The sequence below is a fragment of the Pogona vitticeps genome, chromosome 7 (genome assembly GCF_051106095.1).
Source record: "Pogona vitticeps strain Pit_001003342236 chromosome 7, PviZW2.1, whole genome shotgun sequence".
Taxonomy (NCBI): Eukaryota; Metazoa; Chordata; class Lepidosauria; order Squamata; family Agamidae; genus Pogona; species Pogona vitticeps.
This window is the reverse complement of record NC_135789.1, coordinates 29,319,835-29,346,633: the sequence shown is the minus strand read 5'-3', so window position 1 is coordinate 29,346,633 and position 26,799 is coordinate 29,319,835. Positions and strand designations below refer to the sequence as shown.

The 26,799-nt window shown below is 43.0% G+C and overlaps 1 long non-coding RNA gene across 1 annotated transcript; it reads right to left on the bottom strand.

The window, feature by feature from the left end:
* Positions 1–244: 244 nt before the first annotated feature.
* Positions 245–26,721, bottom strand: LOC110075571 (uncharacterized). The gene is made up of 2 exons (XR_002299993.3): positions 26,414–26,721; positions 245–1,446 (listed from the first exon to the last, which is right to left on the bottom strand). It is a non-coding gene; the product is annotated as an uncharacterized LOC110075571 (long non-coding RNA).
* Between the last annotated feature and the right edge of the window lie 78 nt (positions 26,722–26,799).

The following is a 26,799-nucleotide window of genomic DNA, read 5'->3' as shown; positions in this document are numbered from 1 at the left end:
CTTTTGACTTCGATATTTAGCTTCGTCTTCGATATCAGGTCATTTATATCTGCCAGTGTTTGATCACTGACACACAAACCTGTTTCATATTTGACAGTGTTCCGCACAAGGAAGCAAGAAAAGTTCATTTCACCCATCAAGTGTCTTCTCGTGAGCAAGGAGGGGGTGGTTACTAGAAATGAGCTATTTTTGCACTCACATCAGGAAGACTAGGACATCTTACGCAGAAGAAGGATATGGTGAGTTGTCTTTAAATATTTATTGGTTTTAAATGTTTTGGATGTTTCTTGAGGACTAATTGTTAGTCATACAATGATAATTTACAACTTCGGGTTGTACTTTTTTAAAATGCCCTTTAGCCAAACAGTAAAACTACCTGTACTTTAAAAAAACACACACAGAGAGAGGTCTATTTAGTATGCCATAGTATTTAATGTGTGATTCTTTCTAATAGTTCTCATGCAATGGCATATAGGATGAGTTAAATGCCAAGCATCAGTGTTAGTGCAAGAGAGGATGTGATAACAAAGAGACAGTGGGCCCTCATGTTTCAAAACTGATGTGCAATGCCTATGACACTATTTGATAGATGTCATGTAGTAGCATTAGTACTGGAGAGCTGAAAACTTATGAAATGCCATACCCGATGCTAACAGTAATCAAAATAAATTAAGTGACACCAGTGAATATAAAACAGAGAAGGGAGGTCGTGTTCTCGTTTCCTGAAGTCCCCATTCTTCACTATCTCTTTATACTCTGAAGCACTCAAATCTGAGTGGTTTGTGTTTTTTTAAGAATATGAAATTGTACATATCAAATTTGGACAGATTGTGAAATATTTTCCATGTAAACTTTAACTTCAGTTGTAGTCTACAGAAATCTCATGTCTCATAGTTGCTAGGCATGGATGATTCAGTTATTGTGCCAGACTTGTGATATCAGTTTGGTCATTCTCAGGGACTTAAGGATTGCCTAGGAAGAGTCCTCTACCATTGCTGATAACTTCTCCTTTCAGATCCAGCAGAGTGGCCTTGTCTTATGAAGAAGGCAGTTTGTGAGCAGTCTCAGCATAGGTTGTGTCAGTGAACCAAGTGTACAATTTAGCAGTGGGCCACACTTTAGTGGCTAATCTCACCAGCCTGCAAATCAAAGCTCCTTCTCCATGCAAACCGTTCCAGGGCTACATACTGTATATATAAACTTTTAGCGCCAATCTCTATTCCTGGATCGGAGAGAAGAGCAGAAGAAGCTTGGCAAACTGGATGAGAATCCTTTGCAAGCCAAGTTAGAAACATGGGCCAAAGTTCCTCTTCCCTGCTTTAACTCCATCCTTCTTTGGCTCTCCAGTCACTGGGAACTGTATGTTGCTGGTTAAGCTGGCAGCTGCTAAATTCGTCCTGTTGATTTCTTCTGTCTGCAAAATTTGCCCAGATTCCATGAGAAGCTCTGGAAGACACAGAGAACAGCAAATGGTTAAGATTCACAGTGAACGAGCTGGGAAGAAAACACCGCCTGTTGTCTCAGTACGTGCAAATTGTTAGCCACACCTTTATGAAATGCTTTTCCCTGTGAGCAGGAGGAAATTGGGGCTGTGATCCTCTACCCACTCTCTTTGGAGTAACTCCATTGAGCCTCACTCAGCAATGCTCCGCATTTATACCACTCTGCAATATTTTAAATCACTTCTTGTACATACTGTACATAGCCAAGCCCTGCTATTAGGCAAAGGGAGGCATCTACCTAAAATGACAGGAATTGGGAGGTAGCAACCGAGGAGGCAGCATGTGCCATGTAGCCTGGCCTGTATGTCTAAACTAGCCTGCAGCATTAAATTATGGTGGAAGATGCCATCTCATTACCAGAGCTGAAGGAAGAGGCAACTGCTAATCCAGTTGATCTTTTTGCATGAAATAGGAGAGGCAAAACATCTTCAGGTAGCAAAATATCTTAGGTCAGTAGTTCCCAGCCTTGGGTCCCCAGACGTTCTTGGCCTACAACAACTCCCCCAGAAATCCTGGCTAGCACAGTGAGTAGTGAAGGCTTCTGGGAGTTTTAGTCCATGAACCTCTGAGGACCCAAGGTTGCGGACCACTGTCTTAGGCCATCCCTGGCTTTGACAGCAACCCTGCAAGGTAGGGAGTATAATTCTCTCCATAATGCCGGGCCTCCTTATTTGAACCTTATCAAGGGCAAAATGATCATAGTGACTCAGAATTATCTGATAACCAGGGATGGAAAAAAAGTTTGGCCTGTTGCTTCTGTTGGACTGGGTATCCCATCATCCTTCACCATGGACTATGCTGGCTGGAGTGGATGAGAACTGAAGTCCAAAGAGATATGGAGAGCCACCATTCCCCTTCCATTTTCACAGGTTGAAATGAAATTAGAGCCCGAGGGGCAGACCAGGTTTTAATGTTTCTGGTTAGTCGGCTGCTCTTAATCATGAACCATCTGAATTTGTGTTTTAAGAATTGGGAGAGACTCTGGTTTATCCCATATTATTTTCTTTCCATTTTTTTGTGTCTCCCGGATTTCACTCTCTTGCCTGCTGCTGGAAGGGGAGAGAAAGGCTCGGAGGGCACCTCTAAATCATTCTCACTTGCAGAAGTTCTGTCAGAAAAAAAGCCATTAATATGAGGATGGGGGGAACGCATTACCATCTATTATTTGCCATAACATGAATTTAAAACCAGGAAGTCGAATGATAAAATATGTGGTGGTAGGTTGGGGAGGGTGGGGAGAAAGAAGTGGAATAAGTGATAGCTTTGGGGCCTCCGAGCCTTCAACTTAATGTGCTAAGTAAATCCCTGAGGTTAAAATTGTATGGAAATTGTTGCAGCTCGGGGAGACATATTTTTAACTCTCCAAAAGGTTCCTGCAAATCTATCGCTAGGAGTTCTCCCTCCTCCCCGACTTCCAAGAGATACATGAGCCGGAACAGTTCTTTAGGAATTTCTCATGAGCTGACAGGACAACAGCAGAAACCGAATGCCGTGCGCACCTCTTGGGACGGCCCTTGAATGCTGTTCAGAAAACAGCAGCTGGTTCAAAACTGGGCGCCCTGGTTATTATTATTTGAGGCCGCCTGTACAGTCTAGTTTTGGGCTAAAACATATACTGGCTGAGGGTCTATTTTAAACCAGAATTCAAGTTGTTGTTTCATTTTGTGGGATTCTTTTTGTGTGTGTTTTCTGTACTCTACAAGTCTCACCAAGGACTCGTGAAGAAGCCTCTAACAGGAAGACAGTATTGCTAATGGTTCCAGATTCGATCTCAGGCAGCCAGTGGAATTCGTTTCTTTGTTTGTTTCTACGTCCATACATTGTTCTCCCAACAAAGTAGCTCACAGAATACTTGAAAGCCAAATATTAAAGTAGCTGAAATACAATCAATTGCAATATTTTTAAAAAATTATATTAAAACTACAAAATAATTTAAAAGCACATTTCAAAATATTTTAAAACTAGAATATTCCTCATCAGGGACCAAGGAGCAGCTTATGGGATAAGTTATGTCTATGAGAGCATGGCCAGCCAGAGTAGACAATCCTGGATTGATAAGGACTCAGAAGACTTAGATTCAAATCATACTCAGGCATAGAAACTCATGGGGGTGATGGCAATGGTAAACCAGTCATTCCCTGAACATCACATATACCTCAAATTCCCTATTAAAGTCAGCATATGTCAGAATTAGCCTAGTGGCACAGAAGAGCAAAATATAAAGCAATTCTCTATGTTACCTTCTTCAATATTGACATTTCCATTTCCTAAAATGTAAAAGGAGTCCAACATTCAGCTCCTCCACTTGCCAAGCAAATGCACAAGTGGGGAAGCCCACAAGCATGACATGCATGCACGCACACACACACACACACGTGTGTGCACGCACACACACACGTACACACACATCAAGCCACTTATGTTCCTCAGCAACTGATATTCAGAGTCACTTCGCTTCTGATCTTGAAAATAATATGCACATCTTTCAAGCAGCCTTATGTCTGTTCCTTACGCCCTTTTAAACCTCTTGAAGTTGGCAGCCTTCGCTGCATCATTATACCTTGCCCTTAAACCTTATGGTGAATAGCTGGTTATGAATTTAAATAATAAAGAAATCTTGTCATAGCAAATTCCATAGATTGACCATGCGGTGGGTAAAGTACTCCTTCTTTACAATGTTCGAAATCCCCCACTATTCAGGTTCATTACATGACCCAGGTTCTAATCTTGTAGGCTCAGAAAAATAATGCCTCATCTTCTACTTTGTCCACACTACACACAATTTTATATAGTGTTTTTTTTTGGTGACTCCTGTTACTGTGTTTACTTACTGTATATTTTTCAAAACCAAACATTGCCGACACCACCTCCTCTCCTAATAGGGAAGTGGCTCCATTCATTTTGCTACACAGCTCAACGGAAGCCCACAGTGATTTCCAGACATTTGGTGAAGCAACCGTTTACTCACTGTTCTGAACAGCTGCAGACAGTCGTTCATCCATAGGGGAGCTGTCCGGGGTCCTGATGTTCTGCCAAGGTTCCTCGATAGCTGCATGGGGCCCCAGCCTGGCTCAGAATACAAGAGCCCAGCCCTAGTGGCTGTTTTCTGTATCACACACAGAAAGGATGATTTTTGACATGGGACCCAAATTGACTGTACTTCTATTTAGGAATTAAGCCTAAAAAACCAAACAGGGCTATTGACAATGTGATGATGTGGGGACTCTGGTGAGTCCCATAATATCCCTTCCAGAAGTTAGATCTTTCCGTATTCCCTTTGAAGGTATACAGAAGAACCAGAAAGTATGTTCAGCTGAACTCACTTAATAGCATTTTCCTTGAGGAAGGGAGGGTCCTGATGATAAGAATAATAAAAACCTGTAAACATGTTCACGTACAGGTGCCTCTGCACACCACTGTGGTGGATGTACAGAAGTCTGTGAATGTGCAGAGATCAATGTTGTCTACTCTGACCTTACAGAGGTCTGCCTTGCTTCCAGGTGAGAGGGGATGTGGGGGGGGGGTAAGGCTTAACCATGCACCCTAATATGCCACCTGGATGACAACCCAACACACTTTTACACTTAAAATCTGGATGAGGGTCTTTTAACCTTCTTCGGTTTGGGAATCAGGATTTTAAGGGTTATTCCAAAAGCCTGCACCAAAAAAAGCTGTAGTCGGAAGGAAAAGAGGAATGCGATATCACTTAGATGTGGAAGAGCTCTAGATTTTAATAATGCTATGTCTTTTTGTGTGTGTGCTCTTAACTTTGAATGTAACTCTCTCCAGTGAGGTACTGGAACCAGTACTCAAAGAGTCAAAGTACCAGGACTAGAGACATAGCAGGAATGATGTCGCCATCCGCCATCCCTCTTAGGCTTTCCTGTTTTCTTTGAGCTTACCTGCAACCCTCAAAATAATGGGAAAAGAAATGTTGTTGCAAGCTGGCAATTGAGAGGGCTTTGGTCTTGAACTGGTAGTTAAGAACCATTAGCTTCACAAGATACATGTTCCTCACTTCTTTTTAGGGGACTGGTCCAGCTGCCTAAATTTTCGGACTCCACTTATTGGAGGCTTGAGGAGGGAGGGCTATAAGGACTCCACATGATGAGTAGTTCCAATTGTACTACTACACCATTGACTTCTTTTTCTTTGAAAAACCTACACATGGCTACCCCTACCATTCACCCTTGAGGCGTAGCCATCAGACAGTAAATTATGGCTATAGTGAAAGGTCAGCATACGGTTGATGATTTAATTTGTTACTACTGCTTTTGTGTGTGTGTTAGAGATAGTGAGAGATACCTGAGAAATTTTCTTCCTCCGCCTGGCTTTCCGTACTAATGCACCTTGATTGGGGTGGAAGTTGGGGTGGGGAGGCAGTATTAGTTGCTTCAGCTCAGGCAGCAAAATTCTTTGGGCCAAGAGGGTGTATGTGTTTGTACAGGTGTAAAAAGATATTTACTGCTCTGTGTGTGCGCACGCACGTGCACACGCACGCGCATGCACACACCAGTTTTGAAGAGAATCATCATAGAAGAAGTTCCAGGTAAGCATGGGGTGGCCATCATAACCCGCACTCGTGACTGTAAAAACAGGGAATTGTCTGTATTTTGCAAAAGTGCAGAGGAATGGCCTGTTTTTGCGCTGCTTGTTGTTTCAGCCATGCAGTCCACACTTAACCAGGCATTAAGCTTCTGGTGCAAAACACACATCAGTGCGCTGAGTAAAATGTCAGAAACACAAGGCAGGCAGGTGTTGGGGGGGAGTGATGTTATGTAGATTGAAAGGCGAGTAATTGATCCCTTTGTGTGTGGTGGTGGCGGTGGCGGCAGCGGTGGCGGCAGCAACAGCAGCGGCAGCAGCGTTTAGGCCTCGTTTCCAAGCCTTTTTCCCCTCACAAACTCCCATCTCCCTATTGAGCCGGCCATGCTGTTGAATTTATGAAGAGAGATGTTTTAGCAGAAAATCCCCCAGAGTCTCCCTTCAGCCTTAAATCCCCAACCTGTTCTCCCCGAGAGACCTCATGACACGGAGCATGCCAAACCAGCTCCCTCTTGCTTATGCATTAGCAATCTATTTTAGCTTTTTGACATCTCTCACACATAAAACCGTAAGAGAGAAATAAAATATCAGTCTCTGGGCGAAAATAAAGCTTTGCCTCCCTCCTGATCTATAGGATATAAAATAAAGCCGAGACTTTGATAGTGGCTTTTCCTTATGCCAGGGCTGCTCTTCCACATATGAAGACAATGAAGATGGATGACACAGATTCTCTAGGTTTTGCTTCACCCTTTTTTCCCCCCTGATTGTCAATTCCTCTTCCCCACCCACTTTTTCCCCCTTTGATTTCTCTGTCCTTCCTGCACTTTTGTTTGCTTTTAAACTTTTCATGCACACAAGCAAATACAGCTCTTCCAACGCTTACACCTTAAGGTGCTTGTAGCATCCCCCCATATTTTTGTGTACAGTAATGCTTAACACGAGGGCACCAGTGCATCCAAAGCACACCATGTGCATGATCTAATCGGAAACATTACATCAACCCCATGAATTTATATAAATTTATTTAAAATATTTTTTGCCCTGCCTTTTTCCTTAAAAAGAACCAAGGTGGCTTACATCATCAAAAGATCTATATTTAGAAGTTAAAAACAATAAGTATAAAATATTAAAAATGAAATGAACAAGTTTCATCAAGTTTAAACTACTATGAATTTCAATGGCCTAAGCTCTATTGCTACTTCCAAGCTAGAGTAGATTTGTTGAATCTATGGGATTCACATAAAGGTTCACTTACCAATCAGCATTTATTAGATAGGTAGGTAGGTAGGTAGGTAGGTAGGTAGGTAGGTAGGTAGGTAGGTAGGCAGGCAGGCAGGCAGGCAGGCAGGCAGGCAGGCAGGCAGGTAGGTAGGTAGGTAGGTAGATAGATAGATAGATAGATAGATAGATAGATAGATAGATAGATAGATAGATAGATAGATAGATAGATAGATAGATAGATAGATAGATAGATAGATAGATAGATAGATAGATAGATAGATAGATAGATAGATAGATAGATAGATAGATAGATGTTCTCACAAAGATACGTACAGATTTAGAAATGTTGACGATGTTTCAAATAGAGATACAATGCACTTTGCTTAGTGGGGGGGAAGCGCTCTTTCATGGCAATTAGTGGTCTGCTGGGTGGGTTGGGGGTAACCAATGTAAGAGAAGCACAACCAAGCCGAGCTCAGAAAGACTCCCTTTTAGACTACAATTCCCAGAATCCCCTACCCATCAAAGCCACTGGCTGGAGAATGGGAGTCATTATCCATAAAAAGTAGGGTTTTTTCCAACAAAGGTCGCATTGCCCAGTGACCCTCCATCACAGAGCCAGCCCTGGGAGTTAGCCTGGCTGATCCAAACCACAACCTGGTGAGGTCTGGCATGAGAAGGAATGATTGGTCCACAGTTAGTCACAGAGCTTCATGGCTGACAGGGAATTTGCGAGTCAATAACTTTTCTGTAGATCGTTGTTTGCTACACCATATTTTTCTGAACCTGCTCAGTTTCAGCAGTAGCAGAGGCAGGGCTCAGCCCCCACCCCGTGGGTTCCAGGGAAGGGCAATGCAGTCCCTCAAGCACTTGAGGCTTTTCCACCCTTGCTTAGCAGAGATTCAAAGCAAAGTCTTCTGGCAGCCAACATCTGGGTCTTATTTTCTGTGCCATCAGCCCCCAGGTAGAGTCAGCAAAGCAGGAAGAATAGAATTCTGTGGGTTCAGGGTGTTTCGTCCAAACACTGTCAGCTGACCTCACTGATCAATGGGGATGCACCACTCCTTCTAAAACCCTAGCACCCATGGTCTTCTCCCTGCATAGCTGCAGAGACCACAAACCCTGTCCAGTTCTTCTGGAATCTGGCCATCAGCCTAGCCTATGGCCTTATTATTTTCCTCAAATAGTTTTGATCCTTTCTGTCCTTCTCCACCCTATCTCTGGTCAAGTCCCAATGAGGCCAAACTGCACTTTCACACAAATGCATGCTACTTTGGAAGGGGATCCCTTTTTTCAGTGAAGGAGCAGTTGAGGGTTCATAATCCTCCCTTCACTATTGTTTTTCCCCTGCCACAACATTCTCCTCCTGAACTATTTTCTTGCCACCTATCCACACCTCTGTTGCAAGTTAATGAAGATAATTCTAGACCTAGCCCCATGAAGAGAGCACTAGGAGGAGAAAGGAGTTGTAGGAAAGCAGTGGTTGGATTAAGCACCCTTGCTATCCACTTCCCCACTGACAATCAATCTTCTTCAAAACCAATTTCCCCTAAAAACATACACATACAGCCAACAGGTATACACCCCAACATCTGCACATCATAATTAGTTTCATTTCTAGTCTTTTCATCTGAATTTAAAAGCCTCCAATACTTTAGCCTTTCCTTGTAGCAAAGTCACTTCATCCTCATCTCCTTTTTAGTCACCTTTTATTTGAACCTTTTCCCAAGCCCTGTCCTATCCTACACACACACACACACACACCGCCAAATGGGTGCTTACATGTACAGACCAAGGGCACTGCAATTGTTCCAGAAGGAATTCATCTGGAGCCAGAAGGGCTCTTGTATGTTCTACACCTAAACCGAGAGAGAGAAAGGAAGGAAGGAAAGAAAGAAGGACTGAAGAAAGAACAACGTAACGTAAATATATATTGAATACACACCCTATTAATTTTGAATCTGCTGTTCAGATTACAAGCAGTTGGGCAAATAATATGAATAATTGAGGAGTTTGGAGTTCCCTCTAACATCCCAAATGTGTTTGCCTGTGCTATTTGCTGTCTGAAAATATTAAAGTATTGGTGAATATTTTAAAAAAGGAGCAGCATGAGATGCAGGGCTTTGTCAACTTGTTAGCTTACTCCAGTGGCACTTGGAGAACAGGGGGATTGGTTGGGTTTGTCTGGTTTCAAGCCCCAGATCATCAGTGTCCCTTTCAAGACTCCCAGGTGCTGCTGATTCTCTCACTATGTTTCCTCTCTTTGGCCCCTTTTGGCCCCATCTTTCTCGTGCAACCACACGCAAGCTGCAGTCAGAGCTGGCCCAAAACATTGAGCAAGGGGGTTGAACTCAATGGCCTTCTAGGCCTCTTCATTATTCTTGGATTCTATGATATTTAGCTGACTGCAGCCTTCCAGTTCTGTGCACAAAAATCATCTGGGCTTGGAGTAGAAGCGTGATGCAATACTGACAAGAGCAGAATGTCCCCTGTTGAACTTAAAGGCAGCAAGCAGGCTGGTACCACAGTCTATATTGGTGAACATCTTGCTGCTACCTCCTAGCATCTGGTACCTAAGCTGATGGCCTCACCTTCACATTCATCTAACCAGAAACACTTTCCTATGCAAAGTGAACTTTGGGAAGGAGCATGCATGAAGGTATTCCCACCCGCCCCAGGGCATGCTATTCACCTATCTTTCCAATGGTAAACAGGTTTCATCCTTCTTGTCTCTTTGTTTCCTTGCTTCTTACAATAGGTTTGTAAGGTAGGTTCCCCATCTCTACTGTAGAAGTTAAAACTGAATGTGGAATAACGATCCATTGAACCTCTCATAGACATGTGTGTAAAGGCACGTGCATGACCATTAAGATACTATGCAGTGCACTCCTTGCAATTCACACAAAGCCATTGCTGAGGGGCAATTTGAACCATGATAGGTCTGTAACAATACAATACTGGATTCCTCTGAAGACAGCTACAGTAGTACAGACATTATCTATACTTCCATAATTAACCAGGTGAAATGGAACAGAGTATTCTAGCTAGCTGGTGGTACCATTCATAAGGGGACTCCATGCTGCAACATTTTGTTGCAGGTCTCTCTAGTATTTAAAAATGCCTCACACACAGGGTAGTTTGTGAAGACTGGGGATTTGTGTGTAAAGCCTCTGCTTAGGTGTAAAAGTCATCTGGTCATCTTGCGTGCGTGTGTGCATGCTTGCTTGCATGCGTGCTTGTGTGCGTGCATGCGTGCTTGCTTGCTTGCTTTGTTTATGTGACGTATCTACCGTCACCTTTGCATCCGTCCCATTCAACCTGACCTCCCTCGCAGAGTTATTGGGAGGCTGAAATGGTGGAGGCCCTACTCTTGAACTTCTCTGTGGAAAGGAATTAAAATATGATCAATAGCCTTTCTAACAAGCTGGCCCTTCAAAGAGAATTAGAAGTGACAGGAAGCAATCACGGAGAATATTCATCAAGGAGATCACAAACAGTGGGAGAACCATATTTGGAAGCAAGGGTGGCATGAAATGCATGACAAATCCCATTAATATCTCTGGCTGCTGGGTGTGCTGATTGGAAATGGTAGAAGTATGGTTAAGCAACATCTAGAGACCTAACTTGGAAAACGCTGTCGCTAGCCACTGCATACACACACTTGTAGGCTTAGGTGACACTTAACTGGAGGGGCTGGCAGGGAGAGAGAAAAATCCAGGTGAAGTTTTGGGGTGAGAATTCCCCCTAGCTTTGTGCAGGAACCACATCTACTTCTTGGAGCAATGGGTATGGTTTCTAGAACAGAGGAGGTGGTCCTCCAAACTCCTCTTTCTACATCATAAGTGTGGCAGGGAATGACCTGCTTTACAAGCCTGTTGTGAGAAGCAAGGAAACCAGATCTACTAAGAGACAAGAAGAATGAGATATTTTTACAGTTGGAATGACAGGTGACTCCCGTTTTCTTGCTCTAGCGCATGATGGAGAAAGCAATGCTTGTGTACGAATTTGCTAATCTTTGACTCCCACCCCCTGTGATGTACAATAGGCATATTTTAAAAGCATCATTTGTATGCTTTAAACAGCAGGATCAGAGGCAGAAAATCAGATGCTAAACCTTCCCCATCAGAAAATTTCTATACAAGACAAAGCTTAATCCTCAGATATGTAGATAGACAGATACGTTGCCCGTGGAGCAACATTAAAGGCACAGTGACTCTTCTTTTATAGCTTCTAATTTTCAGGTAATCCTGTCCTATCTTTCTCTCATTATTATGCCCATTTTACAGACTCGGGGGACTGAAGCATAATGGGTTGTGCCCATGGCAGTAACACCCAGGCCTCCTGTTTTCAAATTAACCCAATGCCAAAGAAAGGGGGGGAGGCTGTTTTCCCATAGCTGTTAATGAACTACTGCTTCTGTCATCTCTCTCCCTAGTCCAAACAGACTGGGGCTGATAGGCACTGGAATTCAATAGCACTGGAATCCATCTCAGAGCTCCTGTTTTCCTCTTGTGTTGGCTCTTAAACACAAGGTAGCAAAAGAGGATGGCAGAAAAATAACTTTTTAACCTAAAGCATTTGGTCTTCTGACTCCCACTTGGCTAGCTCATCCTAAACTGGTTTTTTTTAGTATATCTTTTTTTGTCTTCAAATGGGAACTCAAAGTGACTAAATAACCTTGACAAAGACAAAGTTGGAAATAATTTTTCATATAGGCGATAGGAGAGAAACTTTTCAAACAATCATTGTTATACTCTGATTCATTTTCTGTCCCTGGTATTCTCAGTGGGATTTCTCTGCACGGCTCAACTCTGGAGATACCCAGTCCTGAGTGCAGCAAAACTCAGCTGTGTTGAGAAGAAAAGTAACACACATGGGAAAAAAATGTTTTCGAACTGTCTTTCACTTTAGAAATGAGGAGAAAATATAATCTAGACTGAGAAGGCGGGTGTTGAGGGATCAAAGTATTTCATCTCCAGTACACTCCACCTGGCATATTTGAAATGGAGATGCAATACAAAAACGTGCCAGACTTTTTTTGTCTGGACCACATCCTAGCCTGGTAAAGGAGAACATTTAAATGACATGAACTCAGAGCAGCTGGTTTAGAACTTGGTAGAAGGAGGTGAGAAAACAGGATGAGCATGGGGGGAAAGAGAACTTAAAAGATCCTGCCAGCAACCTGTGAAGTTGGTAGACTTCTCGTGGAAGATCTAAATGCAGGCGCTGGGAAAGAGCGAGCATTCCTGTGACCACAGAAGTGACACTGTGTCATCTGGGACTTGCATCCCGTGCGTTGGAAATGTAGATTTTTTGCTTTCCTCTCAGTCCACATCTGATGAGGGACACTGCCTTTCTAATGCTTAATGTGGAGGTGTGGTGCAGAAATGGCCCGTACACACCTTGGGGAGTCATTTTCAAAGGTAGTTCATTACATTTACAGTTACAAAGGCCCAAAAAGTACTGCATTTTAAAAATAACTCGATGTTTTCCCTCAAAATAGCTAGAAGTCCCTTCTAGTTGTTGTTTTTAAAAAACCTAAATATAAACACATTTGGCTTCTTCCCACCCCCCAAGAGCATGTGGCACAGTAGGAGCTGACACTTAAACCCTGTGATATTCCTCCTCCTCCATTTAGTGAGGCCACATCCTCCTAATAAGAAAAGCTCCTGTCACATTAGAATTACCCTGCAGAGGTAGTGAACATACCCCTCATTAGGTAACAACTACAATTTAATCAACAAAAGGAATTCCAAATAAGTTGCTATTTGTAACTGAAGAGATGCTAGAAGATACAGGCGGTTACAACCATGGAAATATAATTGCTATGCAGCTTAGTCAAAACCTAGAAAACTTAGTTTTTTGGAAATGCATCTCAGGGAACCTGAATTCCCTGGCTGTGCCTCTCTAGTTCATACACTTAGCTTTTGTTGCAGTTTTGAATTTTTGGTTAAATTCCTTTTGCTATTTAATAAAAATACAGAGATCCACAGAGGAGAATAACTACAGGTTCCCCAGATAGTCCATCCCACTCTCATTAACTGACACTTAACTTCTCAATAACTCACTCTGAGACTCACTCGCTCGCTCCCAGTCGAACAAACAACAGGCAACTGCGAGGTTGGAAAAACTTCAACAACTTTCACAGATTTTAGTCAGTAAAGTTACACACCTATTCAGGATATGCAACAGAATGTTTTAATACATATATAAAGCAATCTGTCTAGATTCTCTCTCTCTCTCTCTCTCTCTCAGTCACACACACACACACACACACACACACACACACACACACTTTGCTTTTTTTCCACAATTTTTTTGTTATTTGTCTATCTAGGGTGAAGGGAAACAACAGCTTTATACCACATACGTAAATTGCACACCTTTCTCCTTCTCACACACCTTTTTTGCTCTCACAGACTTGTTAAATCTATATGATAGATAAATGAAGAAAAAAAATAAACAGATAAAGGCAAGTATTTAAATTTATCCTGGCTGTGATTGGGACCAACTGTCATTTGGATTCTCCAGACCTGAATCCTGCAGTGGGCTTTCCATCTGCTTCTTACATAATCGTTATGTAAGATCTGGCATTAGAATGTTTGCATTTTCCCCCCTTCCTTCCTCATTGTTATGTTCTCATACATCACATCCATTAGATCGTAAATCATTGTGCCAATCTAGACACATTCTGTTTTATTCTTTTTTAGGAGAAAGGCAGGGTAAAAATATTTTGAATGAATGAATAAATATTCTTGTTCCACCGGTTAAGAGGAATGTTTACATGTAATAACAACAACCAGGCATTCTGGGGAACAAAATCTAATGATAATTGTTGCCTGAATCACAGCTTAGGGGCTGCAAAGCCCTCTACAGCAGGCTTTTGAGCCACGATTGGGTTCTAGCCACACTGAAGAATGAAGAGTCCCAGTTCTTGCTGACATGAGATGCTGAAACACCTGACTACCTCTTAGCTTGTAAGACTAACATATCAGTTATAGCAGGAGCTGTTGCAAACTTCGCTTAGTTCAGTAGATCATGCATAGGATGAAGTAATTGCAATTCTCTCTATAATAAATATGCTAGTTTTTAAGATCCCACAAGAAAGGGATGCTTTCTTGTGAGATAGCAACTCCCTTTGGGCAGTTTTACAAAGTGGTGGCCCTGGAGACCATATCTGGGGATTTTACATTCAGTTTTTCTGTCTTGGTGATGGATCCTTTAATTTAGCTATTTCCTTTTTGAAGGACTACCCTCCTATTTATCCAGCTTCTCCTCTACAACTATGTGCATGACTAGGTCCATCTGCAGAGGAAACATCTTCCCCAACCCTTCTCAATGTCTTGGGTGTGTATGATTTATTCAGAGTTAAAAATCAGACAACCTGAGAGTTCCCACACATATCCAACTAGCAAATGTAAAAAAAAAAAAATAGTCATTTGGGAAATAAACATTTTGGTTGTTGTGGGTTTTTCAGGCTATTTGGCCATGTTCTGGAGGGTTTTTTTTTTCTTCCTAACATTTCGCCAGTCTCTGTGGCCAGCATCCTCTGAAGATGAAGACGGGAGTTAGAATACAGACAGAGTTCTAACTCCTGTCCTCTGAAGATGCCAGCTACAGAGACTGATGAAAGGTTAGGAATTAAAAACCTCCAGAACACAGCCAAACATCCCGAAAAACCCACAACAGCCATCGGATCCCAGCCATGAAAGCCTTCGAAAATAAAATAAAATTTTTACTTGGCAGAAAATTCATGAAGGAAATAAAGCAAGGAAGGTAGTAATAAATAATCAGTTATACTGCTGCTGCTGCTGTTGTTGTTGTTAATAATAATAATAATAATAATAATAATAATAATAATAATAATAATAATAATAATAATAATAATAATAATAATAATAATAATAATAATAATAATAATAGGGTGCCATCAAGTCAGTTTTGATTTATGGCAAACATTCCCAGGTTTTCCAGGTTAGTCGTGTCCGACTCTTCTTGACAGTACAGTACTAAGAATTTGTTTCCCATTCCCTCCTTCCAGGGGGTGCCCTGGGATTGTGCAGTTTGCCCAAGGTCTCACAGGCTGGCTTTTTTCATGGGAGGCACAGTAGGGGAATTGAACTCCCAACCTTCTGGCTCTTCAGCCAGCGGCCTAAACCACTGAGCTATCTAGCCACCTGTTGTTGTTACAGGAGTATGATTAATGAAGTACAGACTGCAAACAAACCACTTCAATAAAAGTGAACTTTTTAAAAAATCCCCCTCCCCTTGCCTACACTCTCTCTCCCACACACACCACCGTTCCCATGATGAAACCCTTACCATATTCGTGACCCCACACATACACCTTGCACAGGAAGCGGGCTGTATAAAACCAGGAAACGACTTTCTTCTATTCACTGAGCTTTCTTCACCTCCTTCCCAAATGAATGACCAAACTAAAGGAGTCTTTGGCAGGAAATCCTGACAATAAATCAATGTAACCCTTCAAAACTCATCTGATCAAAAGGCAGGTTTGCTTTAGCGGTTTTATGAGGGACGTGCTATGCTTTCCAGACCGCTGCTCTTCCAGGTTCCTAAAATCATTAAGAAAGAGGTATGTTTAAAAAGGGAGGGGGGGCATTGGTTAATCATATCCTTTTGTGCAACTTTTTAAGCAGTTGCAGATCTAATATTCCTTAGCCCTCTCTTTATATCCTGTAACCCAACCAAGCTTCATCCCAGTGCACAAAGAGAATGAGTTACCACCGACTTTTTTTAAAAATGCAAAAGAGGAAAGCAAAGAGTAACAGTGTTCCTTTTAAAAACAAACAAATCAACAACTTTTTGAAGCAGGCCATACAATGAATAAATGTCACATTAAAAGAAGAAAAGATACTTTTGTCATCGGAGCTGAAATCATTTCACTCCTGGGTAAGTCTGGATGTGTTGCAATGGAAGGGGATGCTCAGAATCAGCCTTACGCAAAAGAAATAACATCATAATTTGCTAAAATGGCCACCACAGAGAGACTGGTTAAATATGGAAGGGAAAGTAAATGCCCTCATACCCAATTTATAGTTTTCCAAAATGATGTTGCTAGCTGTCCGCTGTTGGCAACAGGACAACAGACTAAATACTGGAGTCTTTGGCATGACCTGGTGAAGCTAACCTTATATAGAAGCTAACCAAAAGCTGTTCCCTACCTAAGGTGAGGGAAACTGGAGGTAAAGAAGGTCAAAGAGGCATCTACATTGTTTGTGTTTTCTTCGACTGCGTGTTATTGTTGTGCATGTTCCACTTTGGGAACCCAATGTTTGAAAGGCAGAGTAGATGAAGATATAAAACAAATGGGTACATATCATTTTAAATCAAGCTGTGGTACATGCATCTAAAGATGATAATCTTGAGGTCTTTAAACCTCACTCCTAAAACCATTTCTTCTTTTTAAGAGTAGAGAAGGATTTAAAAGGAGAAGGATAAAAGAGGATGGGAGGGTATAAAGAAATAGAAGGAGGGAGAGAAGAGGAAAATGAGGAACAGTGATGGAGAGAACTCCAGAATAGTTATAAATGTTTGTCTTTGTGTGTGGTCTGTGCCATCAAGGTGGAACCAACTTATAACAACCCTAATAGGGCTCTCAAGGTGGGATATTAAAGGAGTGGTTTTACCAGTTCCATTCTCACAATGGTTTTCCATTGCCAAGTGGAGATTTGAAACATTGGGAATCATAATAATCAGGTGCTGTCATGTCAGTTCTGACTTATGACCATCCTCTTCAGGGTTTTCCATGTAGACAATACTCAGAAGTGGTTGACCCTTCTCCTCTTCTGGGGGCTGCTCTGGGACTATACAGTTTGCCCAGTGGAGGTACAGTGGGGGAATAAAAACCCCAACCACTGACTCTGCGGCCAGAGACCTAAACCCACTTGGAGGAATCCTCTAAATACTGTATGGGGATTCAGTTTTCACTGCTTTTGGGAGTGCCCCTTTGAACATAAAGACGTCATTCCCGTAACTGTAATGCCCAATTCAGTCCAGTGAGATTTGGTTCTGAGTAGACTTACTCAGTGGGCTGTAGTGGATAGAAAGATGGACTAAGACACAGGAGACCCGAGTTCAAATCCCTACTCAGCCATGGAAACTCACGTGGGGGACGGCATTGGAAAGACCACTTCTTAAATATCTCACCTTGAAACCCTGTTAGGGTTTATATCCTCTAATTTATATATTCATGTTATTTATATATTCATAAACCAGTTCTTACTTGACAGCATGTAACACACCAATATAATACAGACATGCCTGGATGATACTGTAAGTTGAACTCATTGAGGCATTGCTGTTGTTTAGTCATTAAGTCGTGTCTAACTTTTCGTGACCCCATGGACCAGAGCACGCCAGGCCCTCCTGTCTTCCACTGCCTCCCGGAGTTGGGTCAAATTCATGTTGGTTGCTTCAATGACACTGTCCAACCATCTCATCCTCTGTTGTCCCCTTCTCCTCTTGCCTTCACTCTTTCCCAGCATCAGAAGGGAGTCTTATCTTCTCATGAGATGGCCAAAGTATTGGAGCCTCAGCTTCAGGATCTGTCCTTCCAAGTGAGCACCCAGGGTTGATTTCCTTCAAAATGGATAAGTTTGTTCTCTTTGCAGTCCAGGGGACTCTCAAGAGTCTCCTCCAGCACCACAGTTCAAAAGCATCAATTCTTCAGCAATCAGCCTTCTTTATGGTCCAGCTCTCACTTCCATACGTCACTACTGGAAAAAACATAGCTTTGACTATGCAGACTATCGCAGTACAGCTTTTCCCACTCTTTTGTTGACTATGAGGGCTACTCCATTTATTCTACAGGATTCTTGCCCACAATAGTAGATATGATAATCATCTGAATTGAATTCGCCCATTCCTGTCCATTTTAGTTTACTGACGTCTAGGATGTCAATGTTTATTCTTTCTCCTGTTCGACCACATCCAGCTTACTAAGGTTCATTGATCTTACATTCCAGGTTCCTATGCAGTATTTGTCTTTGCAGCATCAGCCTTTCTTTTGCTTCCAGGCGTGTCCGCAGCTGAGTGTCCTTTCGGCTTTGGCCCAACCACTTCATTAGCTCTGGAGCTACTTGTATTTGTCCTCCGCTCTTCCTCAGTAGCATATTGGACACCTTCCGACCTTAGGGGCTCATCTTCCAGTTTCATACCTTGCAGCCTTTTGTTTCTGTTCATGGAGTTTTCTTGGCAAAGATACTGGAGTGGCTTGCCAGTTCCTGCTCCAGGTGGATCGTGTTTAGTCAGAACTCTCCAGTATGACCTGTCCGTTTTGGGTGTCCCTGCACAGCATAGCCCATAGCTTCTCTGAGTTACTCAAGCCCCTTCGCCATGACAAGGCAACAATTTGTGAAGGGGCATTGAGGTGTATCCATTAAATAAACTACTGCAAGGTATCGTTTACAAGGCACTAGCAATTCATGTATCAAAGTAAGAAAGAAAGAAGAAGGGACACAAAACATCTCAAAGAATCCTCCTCCATTCAGGTGTGTCTCCATTTCCCTCTCTTCCTTGTGCTTTGGATTTTTTATTGTAAATTCCTTGGAGGCAGAGACCTGGCCTCTTGTATTCCACAAAGGACTGTGCACACTAACTTTGCTTTATAAATACATCATCCACATTAATCTGTGGCTGGATAGTTCATTGTTTTAAGTCTCTGGCTGCAGATTCCCCACTGGGCCTCCCGGGAGAAGAGCCAGCCTAGGTGGCCTTGGGAAAGCTGCACAATCCCAGGGTACCCCCAGAAGAAGGGAAGGGCCAACCACACCACATTATTATTATTATTATTATTATTATTATTATTATTATTATTATTATTATTATTATTATTATTATTATTATTATTATTATTATTGTTGTTGTTGTTGTTGTTGTTGTTGTTGTTGTTGTTGTTGTTGTTGTTGTTGTTGTTGTTGTTGTTGTTGTTGTTGTTGTTGTTGTTGTTGTTGTTGTTGTTGTTGTTGTTGTTGTTGTACTACTACTACTACTACTACTACTACTACTACTACTACTACTACTACTACTACTACTACTACTACTACTACTACTACTACTACTACTAGATCAGCCTTGCTGACAAAATATGTAAATGCCGCTTCTTCGGTTTTAAATCTAGAGCAATGCCTTTTCCTGCTTAGAAGGGGAAATGGAACCCAGGAGACGGGGAAGGAAATGGAGGCACATCCTCCAGAATTATTCACTCTTGGCCAGAAAGCCTTTGGCTTAATCCCTAAATTCTTAACCAGAAGCCCAAACATAGCCTTCAGACATGTATTTATAAAATTTATAGCCTGCTCTATGTCTCACGCTGGGTTACAGAGCTGTATGAAACAATTTAGTAACAGAAGATGTTTAAAACCATTTGAAATTAAGCAATTTTAAAGCACAAAATTAAAATACTGAAACCATTGCATTAAAACCTGTATAGGCCGCAATCCTCAACTCCCAGAGGCTCCAAAAAAATAAGCATGTTTTGACTTGGCACTAAATAATGTTAATGTCAGAGCCAAACAAACCTTGTGCATTCAGGACGCCCCAGCTGAGAAAGCCCTCCCCTATGTCTTTAGATAAAGAACCGTTCTCCATGGTGGGACACGAAGAAGGGTCTATCCAGCAGATCTTTCTGACTGGGCAGATTTATCCAGAGAGAAGCGCACCTTCAAATATCTAGGTCCCAAGCCATACATAATCCATATAATCCTCTGTCTTATTTTACCTATTCTTTTATTTCTACCCCACTATTTATAAGATAACTCTTGTTAAGATAGCTTACCAGAGACAACTAACTGCCCTCTGTTAGTTTTACACTGTAAGCATCTCAGTACCAGAGAGACGTCCATAATTATTGCATGCAAGTAAGATGTGGGGAGAAAATTCCCTCAAGACACTTTATACTTCTGATGCCATCTTCATGTGTGTGTGTGTGTGTGCGTGTATGTTTCATTGAAAAAACTGGTTTCATTGCAAAAATGACAACACTCCTAGGCTGCATATTGGAAATAAAGGAAGGAATATATAGATCTCTTTCCTGCAGACTCCCATATATCCTGATGGCATTACACTGGCAATTGTCAAAACCTAAATCCAGATCAAACTCCCGAGGCTCTCCTGAAACCTGCTGTTGAAAGCTGTTCAAGAGGGAACAGGCTGGGCCTGTAAGGGCTCCTTCTTTATCCTTAATGAGTATTGCATGCATGCGTTCATGTTTCCTCCACCCCCATTAAAAGCGGAGTCAATGGGAGAGATTATGGCAAAGACCTTTGCTTGTGGGTGTTAATGCCAGACCACACTGGGCTAGGTAGGCAATGCTGTGTAGTGGCTTGAAGTAAGATGGCCGATCTTCAAGGTCTGCCAGGAAGCTTACATGGTGCCCTTGGAACAACCACTCTTTCTTAGCCTCACTGACTTGACGGGACTGCTGTGAATATACAAAGTTGAGGGAGGAAGGAAGAGGCATGTGGGCCACTCTGAAAGGCAGTAGATAAATAAAATAAATACTCTGTCACAGAGTGTATTAACTTCTTTTGCTTTATCTTCTGATTGATCAATGAACTGGTATCTCTTCAAGAATGTAGCAGACTAAGGATCTGTGTTTATGTCTACCAATAATGATGATTATGACAAATATCAGAAACAAGAGAACAGTTCATGTCTGTGCAAGCTTTCCTTAGCTACAGTAATCATACTTTCTGTCACATTACCCTTCCTTCCTTCCTTCCTTCCTTCCTTCCTTCCTTCCTTCCTTCCTTCCTTCCTTCCTTCCTTCCTTCCTTCCTTCCTTCCTTCCTTCCTTCCTTCCTTCCTTCCTTCCTTCCTTCCTTCCTTCTTCAACAACAACAACAACAACAACAATTTACTGGTGACTTCCCTGACATGATGCTCCAGTGGTTTAGCACTGCAACTCCCATAATCTGAGTGGCCATGCTGGTTGAGGATTATGGGTGTTGTGGTGGAAATTATGGGGGTGGTGTTCAAGTTGAATAAAACTGGCTAACAGTAAATCCTGTATTATCATCTTAAATTGTTTTCTCGGAAGTCAGTTCTGTTTAATTTACACACACATACTATGGAAATATACGAGAATGGCAACAAGGTCGGCTGTATTAGGTGGGGAGGTGTAAGTAGAAAATCACTTTGCCTGTTAAATTAAGACTGCCACACTTAATTGACTAGCAGTGCACTCCCATATCTGCTTCCTTAGAAGTAAGCCCTATTAAATTCAGCGGAATTACTCCTAAGAAAGTATATTTTCAATCACCTTGTATGGATGTAAAAGCTGGACAGTTAAGAAAGCTGACAGGGGGAAAAAACAGTTCACTTGAAATATGGTGCTGGAGGAGTGCTTTGCAGATACCCTGGACTGCCAGAAAGAGGAACAAGGGGATCCAGGATCATAGCAAGCCTGAAGTCTATCTCTGGAGGCAAAAAATGTTGAAATTGAGGCTGTCCTATTTTGGCCACACCATGAGAAGGCAAGATTCTCAGGAAAAAGACAATAATGCTGGGAAAGGTCGAAGACAGCAGGAAAAGAGGAAGACCCAATAATACGAGATGGACGGACTCCCTAAAGGAAGCCACAGGCTTGAGTTTGCAAGAACCGAGCAGGGCTGTTGAGGAGAGGCCGTTTTGGAGATCGCCCATTCACAGGGCCGCCAAAAGTCGGAGGCCACTTGACGACGACAAGCGACAACAATGCACCGAGTGTGTTATTAGAAAAGCGAGCCCTCCGTCTGGGGAGCCATGCCTGGATCTGCTGCGCTCTGCATCTGCTGCTGGCGCTCCAGCCGGGGAAAAAGCGCGGACTGAGCAGAGGAGGAAGTTCGGGGTGGGGGGGTGGGGGGGCCTCGAGCCGTCCTCCCGGGTTGCTGCCGTTCATCCAATGGCTCTTTAAGCGGTCTTGAAGGAGAGAGGGAAGGGAGCGAAGGGGAGCGGCGGGCAGAGCGGGCATCGCCCTTGCCCCGAGGCTGCTCTGTCCTGGGAGCCCGCCTTCGACCGGCCGGCCGGGATCAGCGCCACGACCCGGTCGCCCTCTTCCGCTTCCCCGCGGCCTCCCCGCTGCTCCCTTGCCGAGCGTCGATGAGCCTCCGAGGCTCATCATCCCCCGCGCCCTGATCCTCCCTCACCCACCCACCCACCCACCCACCCCCTGGTCAGCCCTTGTCCCTTGGGGACCCGGAGTCAAAGGCGAACGACTCCCTGGGCATCGCCGGGGCAGCTGTCGCCTGGGAGGGCCCGGAGCGAGGGCTGGAAGCCGTCTGCAGCCCGAGCGGTTGGACAGCAGGAGGAGGAGGAGGAAGAGGAGGAGGAGGAAGAAAAGGAGGAGGGAGGAACGGAGCAGGCGGGGGGGGGCGCTCCGCGGCCCAAGGGGAGAGCGGAATGCCTGGGAAAGGCCGGGCAGTCCTGGATCTCCCTTCTTCCTCCCTTCCCCTCGCCTTTTTCTCCATCTTGCTACCTTAATGCCTTCCTTTTTCTTCTGGTTTCCTTTTTCCTTCTCTCTTCTCTTCCTTTCGTCTCTCTTTCCCTTTTCCCCATTCTTTATCTCTCCCCTTTTTCTTTCCTCGGTCTTGCTTGTTTACCTGCTGAGTTTTTTCTCCTTTTATGCCCTTCCTTCCTTCCTTCCTTCCCCCATTTTTCTTTCCCTTACCCGTTGTTTAAATTGAAGCTCCCCTTTTGAGAGCCCTCCTAACTAACTGGTTTGAGAAGCCTGTACGGGGAGATTTGGGGTCCCTGCGTTTGGAGGGGTCCATGGGCGGGGGATTTAGAAATAATTCAGAGCCCGCGGCTACTCCCCCGCCTCTCCCTCCCCATAATACGAGCACTGACTTCGTCTCCTTATTTCTTCCAAATTTTACTGCCTAAAGAGAGGGAAGCCACGAGTCAGCAAACAGACAAGCGGTAGCCTAAGCCAGAAACACGCAATACACAAAAGTTACGTCGGAATTTGTCAATGCAAAGTCCTTTCTGCCCCCTCCCTGTTGGAAGACGTCGTATAAATTAAGCCTCTTAGCCGTGTTTACCCGGAAGTAGGCTGTACTCAATTCCGTGAAAGCGACTCTCCTCGTAAAGCCATAGCTTTATAGCCTATGCAGGCTGCGGATCCTCCTGAGTAAACACGCACAGATTGGGGCTGTTGATCTGCTGGGGATCATGGCCTTAGCACCTCGATCTCGCACCACCTCCCTCGGCCGGGGCTAAATTCGTGGGCATCCAAACCTCTTCTCATAGCCTCTCTCTCTCCTTAAAAATAATGTTTTTGCAAACAGGTTCTATGGATTTGAATGGAAATGCTCGCAACTAATCCCATTCCATGAAAAAGCAAAATCGTCTTGATTGGTTTGCATGTTCCGGCGGTTATTTGTTATTTCAGAGTCCACGTTTGGAAAGAAACATCTTCTCCTGAGAAATCTGCATGTCTTATTCCCTGAATATGAGTCTAGAATTTGAATCTGTAAGACTTTGCTGCGGGCTTGTGAATCTCGCTAGAACGGGTTGGGAAAGGTCCGTCTTGTCCCTCGAAGACTGTAGGAGAGAATTAATCCCTTTTAGTGAATTTTGGGCTAAACCTGAACAATTCTACAAACTCTCGAGGTGTTCCCGGGCTTCTAAAAAGTGTGGGAAATGGAAGAGGGGAAGCAAGCCGACGAGCCAAGCTAGTTTTCATGTAAACTTCGTGAATCAATTCAAACCCATAGAAACATCTCGTTTTAACTTTCTTTCGGCCATTCCTACTTTAAAAACAAACAAAACACCAACTTATTCTGCTCTAACATTGTAAGAGAGACACTCAAGCAGAGGCTTGGCCTGTTTGTTCATTTGTTTTGATAGGAAAACTGGCGACTAGATAGATCGTAAACAACTTAACAGAGAAACATAAGCCATTCCTTTTGACAGAATTTAAAATGTACCTCCCAGCTCAGAGCGATTTACACTCAGGGCAAGCACTTGGACACGAATATATTTATAGTTTATTTATTATTTCAACTTCTATACCACCTCATTAGCACAAACACTCTCTGGACCGTTCACAACACATCAAAGTATAATTAGAAATCAAGCACTCTATTTAATATACTTAAACTTTTGTTCACTGAACGTTTTCGAGATATCTTGATTTCCCAAAATACGTTTAGAGATACCAGTTTAAAACAAGAGGTATAAAGCGAAAGAAAATATTTGAAGGCATCCACCCCATAAAAAGAAACCTGAAATAAACACCAAATAGCATTATCATCATCATTAGTTTTTAATGTCGTTCTATTGTGTTGTTTAGTTATTGTTTTCATTGTCAATGGAGATGGGAGAAATTACAAATTAATTAATGAATTAATTGTACGTTTTATTGCTACATACTATATCCTTACATAATAATATTTTGTTGTAATAATAATAATTCTAAGGATCAAATGGAAGAGGAGAAGAGGGTTAAAATCTCCGGTACATGCGGAAATACTTAAGCTGCGCTCATCTTGATCTTGTTTAAGCCAAAGAGGAACTAGAGGTGGTATTTAAAACTAGACTTCTTTTTTCAAAAAACAGATGTTTTTCTCAAACTTAGAAGTCCAAGAGACAGGAAAGTTTCTAAGCGGTTCACGCTTCTGTTGGGTAAAGGAATTTGGGATTCTTTTAAAAGCTACTCTTTGGTGAGGAGGTGGGGGCTGATAAAGGGGGTAAGCTCCCCCATCAACAAGTGCTGTCTAGATGAAGCGATTGTAAAACCCTTCCTTGTCTCTTTATTATCAAGTCCTCCGTCAATCTCCAAAGTCCAGCCTCAGAATATTAGATGTACAGACAGATTCTGATCTGAAGTAAATAGAACGAACCAGGGAGGAGGAAAAAAGGGAAGCGCATGTTTGTGTATGTATGGCCTGGGCATTTGTATATACCGTAAATCTGACCCACAAATCTATTTATCAACCATCTATTTATGGCGTCCTACCGTGTTCAGTTACTCCCAGGTAAGGAGATATAGCTGTGACAAGATTACAACCAATCCAAGCCTAATTGAGTTCAAGAGTTTATATTCCTAGAACTCCCCTTCCATTGCAGGTTCTCCCTCCATATCATACGAATTTTTTTTCCAACAAGGCATATACAACACACGCGAGCGCCATTAAACAAACGGGAGCAGGTGTTTAAAAATTTGTCAGATGTAGAAACCACCGGATCTGTACCACCGATCTCTCCTGGAAAGTTGTCCGTTCAAACTTTCCTCTCCCCCCTCCCATTCCCTTAGCGCGTCACCTTTCCAATACAGTACTGTACTAGGTAGCGCTCAAGGCGGCTTACGAACATAAAACGTGATAAAGACGGATTCAGCCATAAAGTCAAATAAAAACAAAGGGATTTTGCTCTCCCGGCCTAATAAACCTTCCGAATGGCATATCAGTCAGTTTATGGCGCAGTCCTATGTCTACTTAAAAGTAAGTCCTATAGAGTCCAACAAGGCCCAATCTCGGGTAAGTGGGGGAGAAGAAGGCATTCCGAGTCCGGTGGCCTGCAGTAACACCGCTCGCCCAGTGAGCGCTCGGAGAGCCTCCCTCATCCGCTCCAGACAACAGCGGGGGCGCTTCTTTCCAGGCAAACATATTCAGGATCAACATTTTAATCATCAGGACGTACATGTCACGATATCACAGAGAGAGAGAGAGAGAAAGAAAGAGAGACCTTTGCGCTGAGGCTCCATTCTCCTTTATAAACAAACATTCATGTTACACCCCAGACCAGGGTAGATCCCACCTCCCCCTCCCCAAAAAACCCCACAACTTTTCCGGAATATTTCTCAGACGCAGTCTACCTAGCCCACGAAACGGGTTGTCTCTGTTACCGCCCTCACCCCATCTGCTTTAAATCTAACAATAATTCTCATCCTTCTTAGAAATCCTTGCCACTTTTACTTAAAACGGTCTGCTTATCTATACGCATATATTTCAAAAAGGGGGTGAAAGCACATAAACTCACCAGCATTCAGAACAGTGTATTTCTTCCTTTCTCCCTCTGCCCCTTCAAAAAAAAACAACTCCATAGATAAAGAAATGCAATACATTAACCGAGGAGGCTAAGTAAGTGAAATGAATTGTCTTAGCCTTCCTCGGGAAAAAAAAATAACAATAATAACCTACCGGTTTTGATCCCTTTCGGAGGGGTGTCAGTTTTGACACCTCCTTTCCTCAGCTTAACTCCCTTTAAAGTTGCCCCACAGTCCCATCTCCACCAAATAAACTTGGAGGGGGGAGGAATTAAAGAGGCAAGCACATCAAAACAACACATTCCTCGTCGGACCTTCCAAATCCTGCTAATAATACAAATGGAGGGTGTAATGTTGGGGTGGGGGAAGTCTGCCAAAAACGTACCGCGAATGGGTCTCTTCCTCTTATTTTCCCCCTATAAAAAGCTCTCGCTGTACCATCCCGGGCTTAGAGAAGGATGCTCTGATGTGTTGCAAGACAGGGATGGAGGGGGGGGAAGCGGGGGCGCTGATTGGCTGGCGGGGGCTGTGACGTCGGAG